Source organism: Carcharodon carcharias, chromosome 1 (assembly GCF_017639515.1).
Source record: "Carcharodon carcharias isolate sCarCar2 chromosome 1, sCarCar2.pri, whole genome shotgun sequence".
Lineage (NCBI taxonomy): Eukaryota > Metazoa > Chordata > Chondrichthyes > Lamniformes > Lamnidae > Carcharodon > Carcharodon carcharias.
The window spans coordinates 208,741,488-208,749,745 of record NC_054467.1 but is presented as its reverse complement, the minus strand read 5'-3'; positions in this window follow the sequence as shown (position 1 = coordinate 208,749,745).

Genomic DNA, 8,258 nt, shown 5'->3' with positions numbered 1-8,258 from the left:
CAAAAGAACATTGACAGAATAAGCGAGTGGGCAAAAATATGGCAGTGGTCTTCAATGTGAGGAAGAGTGAAGTCATCTACTTTGGATCTGAAAAAAAAGCAGGATATTTCCTTCGTGGTGAGAGCAGGAGCTATGGGGGAGCAAAGGGATTTAGGCATCTATGTACATTAGTCACTAAAAGTAAGTGCACAGGTGCAAAATGTAATCAAAGTGCAAAAAGACTGTTAGGGCGGAATTTTCCGGCTCCACTCGCGGTCGGCATCATGGTAGGCGGGAGCGGAAAATATCACAAGATTGGAAAAGTCAGTTTATTGCCACTGTAAAAGCAGCCCGGGATTGTCCGCTCCAGCCATCAATGGCGGGCCACGTTTCCTGCAGCAGCACATCAGGAATGTCATTTTAACATATTTGAATCTCATTATAAGGGCTGCTCACCTGAGTCATCCTGTCACGCTGGATCAAAAGGGCATGTCAGCTCCAATTAGACGGACGTGTTTCACAACCATATATAAGCAACACGCACCTGGCGACCTGCACTTTGCTTGTGACTTCGAGGTTCATTCACCGACCTTGCATCGCACAGTGCTTGTGGCAACTCAGACTCAGTGCCAGGCCTCACATGCAGCACTATATCACTTTCAGGGGGTTGTCAGAGGCAAATCTCTTCCTACCAAACAAATGGTAAGGCAGGGCTGGCTTTTAACGTGCTGCAGGGTAAGGCCTCCCTTGGGGAAGGGGGGAAACTGGCCTGTGGCAAGGGAATGGGCTGCAGGGCAATGTCTCCACTGGGAAAGGGGGAAAACTGGCCTGAGGGAAGGGAAGGGGCTGCAGGGTAAGGGCTTCACTGCAGGTTAAGAGTGGGGATGATGGTGAAGCGTCTTCAGTGCCAACATGGGAAGAGAGCCAGTTATAGATAGACATAAGTCACTTTGGGCCAGAATGAGGGTCGCTGGGTGAAGGAGCTCTTCAGTTTACATTGTTGAGCTTGCAAAGACTGTCCTTGTCCCAGTCCAGGCAGGGGGACGACATGTCAGCCCAGTCTCAGGTGTGTCCAGCATGCTGTGTGCAGGGCATTGCCATAACATCACACACATTGCTCTGGGGGTTTCTGGCAACATACTAGGCCACAGATGGCACACTCAGTCAGGGGTGGCATCTGCAGCCTTTAGATCAGGAAAAGGTATTGTAGGGGCATTCGGGGGTGTCAGTGGGAGTTGTGCATGATATATGTCAGACTGTACAAGTGTCTTCAAGATGGGGAGGGATGAGCTCCACATGGGGCATAGGGACATCTACCTCACCATGTTCAGGGGGTAACAAAGGGATATCCGCCACAATCACGATGGGATCAAGGAATATAGTGGGAGAATTGAGAGGTGCTTAGAAACCTGAGCATTAAACTCCTGAGGGTTGATGGAAGGGATTTCCATACTCGCACAGGGAGGGTACAAGCTGGTTTGGTAGTGAGACCTCAGCACCACCATGTTTCAACCTGCAGTGATGAGGCAGTACAAAGTTAAAATGAGGAGATACCCTGCAGGTGATGGCTCTGAGGGCCGATTGGAGGGCAGGTGCATGCACTGGAAGGGGCCAATTAAAAGGGCACCAAACTGAACAGTGCATTCCCAAATGAAGAGAGATGCACAGCTGAGACAGGTTAGAAGCCTTTCAATGACAATTGTAAAGGAAATTACTTTTTCCCCCCCTAATATTACTGTGAGATACTGAAGCAGGCTTGTGAGGGCTATGTGTGTGATTAATTTAATTACACTGAAGACAGTCAGGTTGCAAGGTTTGAACCATCAAAGGGATAAGGTGTAAAAGCAGGCATTTTGAAATGGAGATGGGCAAGCTAGGATGAAACCCCAGTAGATACAGCATGAATGGGAATTTGCATTAGGAGATAAGTGAATTTCAAAGAAACATGGCCAGAAGTTTTACAACTGGCGAATCATAAATAAAGAAGGCAAAGTTATTAAGTTAATTTTTCACAAAAGTGCTGGCCATAATGACAACATGGAATATTTTTATATTTTGGGAAAGGTAACTTCCAAAGAAAGTTTAAAACAAAAAAGTTTTAAAGATCAAAAGAAGAAAATATATTTAAGGAAAGATTGAAAGCCGTATGCTGAATGGCCATGTGAGATCCTGAAAGGTGGGTTGTGCAAAGACAGACCTATGAAAAAGCAGCCTCTAGCCACCCCAGTTTGCTTGTTCCAAAAAGAAAGGTTTTGTTAAAAGCCTTGGAATTCTATTGCCAATTGAGAGGAAGAAATAAGCTGTGAAATACCTCCCTTATAACAGCACTGGATGCCTTATGGTAATATAACTGGATATTTTATAGATTTAGAATCTACTTGGACTGCTGTTTGTTATTTGGGCATCTAACTAGTTAGAAATCTTTTGGGGAAATGTTGTAAGACTCAATTTAACTGTGTAACTATAATCTTGTGTGTTTAAGTTTTATTTTCTTTTGTTAATAAATGTTTTAATTTAATGTTATTTTTCTAAAAGTGGTAGTGGAATCTTTACTTCTGACTTCAGGGCGCATACATTCTCGTAGTAAAAAGACAAACTGCAAATCGTTGTGATGGCTTGGCCAAGTTTCCCTTTGGTTTTGGTCAGCCCAGCAATTACCACCTGCCATATCATAACACAATGCAGGGAATCAGGAAAGTAAAACCATGATGTGCTTTCATGTAAAACAAATCCCACAAAGTGACACTAATCGACCTCCTTGTATTACTGCATGGAGATTCACCAAAGTGGTAACACACTCCAGAGCAATTGGGCCACTGTACAAGCTTCAGATATGTGGTATAATCATGGCTTTGGCAGCTTCACAGAAAAGAAGCCTCAGGCCCATCTCAAATGATCTCAGTTCCTGACTAAATATGTTCTCCCATGTGTATTCCAAAGAGTGTAGAGTGCAGAGGGTATTAGAGTGCAGTGAATGAGGACCCAAGCATCTGCGTTGAAACCAGCATATCCAAGGATCTGACCAAAGCAATCTCATAGTAGTCGGTCATGTAAAGGTGGGGGAAAAATGCATCTTGAAACAAACCCTGTGCTGGCCTGGATTTTTGGGGCGATTAGTTTCCAAAACTGTTACAAAGCCCTTGAACCCACATTCACTGACGAGTCATTGACAGAAATAGGATCTTTGTATGTTAATGCTGACTCAAGTCTGTTTCTCATTGACACAGCAGAGATGAGATCATCAGAAAGATGGAGGATGGATTCATTGCTGTCTGCAAAATCACATATGGGGAGGAGAGAAGGAGAAGATTACAACAGAGGCACCAGGCTCGCCAAAGGGAGGAGCTGAACCCTGATGACCAAGGGGCAGCAGGGCCCCCTTGGGACACAGGATGAGGCTCAGAGAAACGTCGTGCATAGGCACCTTGCAAGTTCCAGGGTGTACAGAACTCGCATGTCTTGGCTGCAAATGAGTGAGAACCAGTGTCACTCATGCCTCCACATGTCTAGGGATCTAGTAACTCATATTTGCTACCTCCTCCAGGAGTTTGCACCATGGGGACTGGGAGGGCATCCATTGTCACTGGCTGTGAAAGTAACCACCACGCTGAACCTCTACGCCAGTGGCTCCTTCCAGGGTTCCACTGGGAACCTCTGTGGGATCTCTCAAGTGTCCATGCTCAAATGCATTCATGTAGAAACAGACGCCCTTTTTGCCAAGGATCACAGTTACGCCAACTTCAACAGTGATCAGGCAAGCCAGTAGGCCAGAGCACTGGGCTTTGCTGAGATTTCCAGATTCTTGCAGGTGCAGGGTGTCATCGACTGCACTCGTGTGTGTCCATAGATCTCTGAAGGCAGAGGGGCATGTTAGTGGGGTGGGACACTTACCTTTATCAATCAAGGCATAGATTGCAAAAGTAGGGAGGTCATGTTGGAGTTGTATAGAACCTTGGTGAGGCCACTGCTGGAGTACTGTGTGCAGTTCTGGTCACTGCGTTATGGGAAGGATGTGATTGCACTGGAGTGGGTGCAGAGGAGATTCACCAGGATGTTGCCTGGGATGAAACATTTAAGTTATGAAGAGAAGTTGGATAGGCTTAGGTTGTTTTTGTTGGAGCAGAGAAGACTGAGGGGCAACCTGATCGAGGTGTACAAGATTATGAGGGGCATGGACAGGGTGGATAGGGAGCAGCTGTTCCCCTTAATTGAAGGGTCAGTCACAAGGGGGCATAAGTTCAAGATGAGGGGCAGGTGGTTTGGGGAGATGTGGGGAAAAGCTTTTTTACCCAGAGGGTGGTGACAGTCTGGAATGCAATGCCTGGGAGGGTGGTGGAGGCGGGTTGCCTCACATCCTTTAAAAAGTACCTGGATGAGCATTTGGCATATTAGAACATTCAAAGCTATGGGCCAAGTGCTGGTAAATGGGATTAGGTAGGTAGGTCAGGTGTTTCTCACATGTCAGTGCAGACTCGATGGGCCGCAGGGCCTCTTCTGCACTGTGATTCTGTGAAAAGCTCCTCGGCAAGAGGCACTACAAGACACAAACAGGAAAGGCTTCCACTTGCTCAGATTACAGCTGGGCAGCAACCATAAGAAACTTATCATGCAGCTTTGCACCAGATACCCAGGAAGCATCCATGACTCATACATCTTGAATAGATCGCAGATCACGGATATCCTTGAGGGACCACACAGGATCCAGATCTGGACCCTTGGTGACAAAGGGTACCCACAAAGGGCGTGGCTGATGACACCCATGCAGCATACACAGAACCCTGCAGAGAGAAGGTACAACGAAGCACATGTGGCGACCCGAACATCGGTGGAGCATACCATAGGCATCTTAAAGCTGTGATTCCGATGCCTGGACATATCTGGTGGAGCACTCCGGTACACTCCCCAGAGAGTCTCATGGATCATAGTGGCTTGCTGCGTTTTGCACAACCTGGTGCTGCAAAGGGAGGGCTTGCCAGATGCCAACAAGGAGGAGCTGCACATCTGCTCCAACAAAGAGGACAGCGAAGGGGATGAGGGCGTTGAGTTGGAGGAAGCCGAGGCTGCAGGCGAAGAGACCATAGCACAGTCCAGATGAGGCAAGCATACGTGTGAGGCCCTCATAGCCACCAGATTCCATGAGGAGGATGACAAGTTGCAGTGAGTGCCCTCATGGACAAATGCCCTCCAACATGGGCCAGCACCAACACCAGCATTGTTATTCCTCTCATTTCAACCAGGTACTTAAATAAGAGAGTGAATAGTTACACATCAGGCTCATATTGTCCTGATCCTTTGAAAGATGATAAAGCTGTGGGAGCATGTGTCCTTGCTGAGCTGAGGCGTGCTGTGCTCACCAGATTGTGACCCCGAGCCTGCTCTAGAACTAGGTCCCATCAAGGTGTATGCCTCTGCAATGCTGGAGGGTGTGGGTGAGCGCTGTGAAGGATCTTCTGCTGTGACGTCCTCAGAATCCTCATCCGAGGTGTCGTCGGGACTTGAGCTAAGGACCTGGCTGGTTGAGGCCATTACGTGCTTGACTGAGGCTCCTATGAAAGAAAGTAAAGATATATAATGCATGGAAGGCCACCCTAAAACGGGACAAAGCACTCACAGAATGGTTGTTTGAAGGATGCGCTGGTGCAGGATCCTCATGTGGGTATTTGCCGCTGACCTCACCATCACCGCAGGCATGGTCCATGTCCTCTCTGGCCAGCTCAATGGCTCGGCTTTTGAACTGAGAGAGGACCTTGAGTTCTGGCACTCCAGCCCCCAGTCTAGGGCCTCCCCCTATGATTGTGTGTGATCTTGTCCTGTATAAAGACAAATGGAGAGAGTGTGAGCAAGGCACATGCCAGGGCAGATGATCAAGATGCCTGGCATGTGTGGATAGTGAGGGGAACCATGGACAGGATGAGGACGTTGACCTCCAGAGGTGAGCCCACATGAAGGTGTGATGGTGTGTGTGAGAGAGTGATTGGTGATGTCCCTTGAGCTGGCAGTGAGTGAGATGTGTGATGGGCTTGCGGATGTGTGAGTTGAGAGTAATGAGATGGTTGACTCACCCTGGCGGCATGGATGAGATCGTTCAACCTCTTTCTGCACTAAGTGCCTGACCTCTTCTGTGCAGCGTTGGTACTGACCACCACTGCCACTGCCTCCTATGCCAGATTGGTGAACTTGCTGGGCCTCCTGAGACCAGGACAGAAGTAGAGGATATTGCAGCAGGCCTTGACTGCATCCAAAAGGCACTCCTGTGAGGAGTTATTGAATTTGGGGGCTGCCATCTTCTTGGCTTTCAGGGACATTCTTCAGTGGAGCAGTCCTGGGCTGCAGACCTCGTGAACGCTGTGCACGACTGCGCTTTAAATATGGTGCCAGAGTGAGGAAGTGGTGAGGTAAAGGCGTGGCGAGCAAATCAGAGGCCGCCTACCAGTTATCCAGCATGTTTCCTGTGCATGCAAATTTAACAAGGAGGAAAGTGGATGATACGGCATGAAAACAAGTCATTGTGGTCGGCAGGCAAAATGCCAATTTTTATGCCCGCCACCACAATTAGTGCACTGAGGAGAAAATCCCAACCTTAGGCTGGAATTTTCCAGCTCCTCAGGATCTTCCAGTCGAAGTGAACAGAGATTGCAATGGCTCACCAGCCCTGCTGTATGGAAACCTGCTGCAGTGGGGGCTGGAAAATTCCAGCCTTAGTCTTTCTTAAAAGGCAGTTGGAATGTAACAGTGAGAATGTGACACTTCAATTGTACTAAAGCCTTGGTCAGAGCCCATTTGGAATACTGCATTAGGTTTTGGGCACTGGACCTTAGAACAGAAAATGCTGGAAAAACTCAGCAGGTCTAACAGCATCTGTGGAGGGAAAAACAGTTAATGTTTCGAATCTGTATCGAAACGTGTTTTAGTTTCAGACTTCCAGCATCTGCAGTATTTAGCTTTTACCTTAGGTAAAAGATATTGGCTTTGGAAAGGGTATAGTGCAGATTCACCAGAAGATTATCAGGGTTTAGAAGTTAATATTGTGAAGATAAGTTGTAAGTTATCTTATGTTATCTTGAGTTCAGAAAGCTGGAAGGTAAATCAATTGATGTGCTTGAAATGATAAAGAAATTTTATAGGGTAAGTACAAATAGTGAAACTATTTGCTCAGTTGGGGGAATTGAGAAAAGGTCACAACTGTTAAATTAAAAGTAACCATTGAGAAATGAAATCAGGGGATATCATTTTACACAAATAGTACTGGAAATCTACAACTATCTCTCCCCAAAATGCTGTGGATGGTGGGTCAATTGAAATTTACAAGACTGAGATTTTAAAAATTCATTCATGGGATGTGGGCTTTGCTGGCTGGGCTGGCATTTATTACCCATCCCTAGCTGCCCTTGAGAAGGTGGTGGTGAGCTGCCTTCTTGAACCGCTGCAGGTCCATGTGGTGTAGGTACACCCACAGTGCTGGATTTTGACCCAGCGACAGTGAAGGAACTGCGATATATTTCCAAGTCAGGATGATGAGTGACTTGGAGCGGAACCTCCAGGTGGCGGTGTTCCCATCTATCTGCTGCCCTTGCTCTTCTAGGTGGTAGTGGTTGTGGGTTTGGAAGGTGCTGTCTCAGGAGCCTTGGTGAATTCCTGTAGTGCATCTTGTAGATGGTACACACTGCTACTACTGCGTGTTGGTGGTGGAGGCAGTGAGTGTTGGTGGATGTGGTGCCAATCAAGCGGGCTGCTTTGTCCTGGACAGTGTTAAGCTTCTTCAATGTTGTGGGAGCTGCATTCATCCAGGCAAGTGGGGAGTATTCCATCACACTCCTGACTTGTGTCTTGTAGATGGTTGTCAGGCTTTGGGGAGTCAGGAGGTGGGTTACTCATCACACGATTCCTATATTAATGACTTGGATGAAGGGACCGACTAGACTATAGCCAAATTTGTTGATGGTATTGAGGAAAGCAAGTTGTGAGGAGGATACAAAGAGCCTGCAAAGAACATAAGAGGGTTAAATGAGTGGGCAAAAAATTAACAGATGGAGTATAATTTGAGAAAATATGAAGACCACTTTGGCAGGAAGAATAGAAAAGCAGAATACTATTTAAAAGGAGAGGGATTACAGAATGTTATGGTACAGAATTAGCTTGGTGTTCTTGTACATGAATCACAAAAGTTAACGCATAACCACAGCAAGTAATTAGGGGAATGTTAGCCTTCATTGCAAGGGCGATGGAGTATAAAAGTAGAGAAGCCTTGCTACAACTGTAAGGGCATTGGTGAGACCACA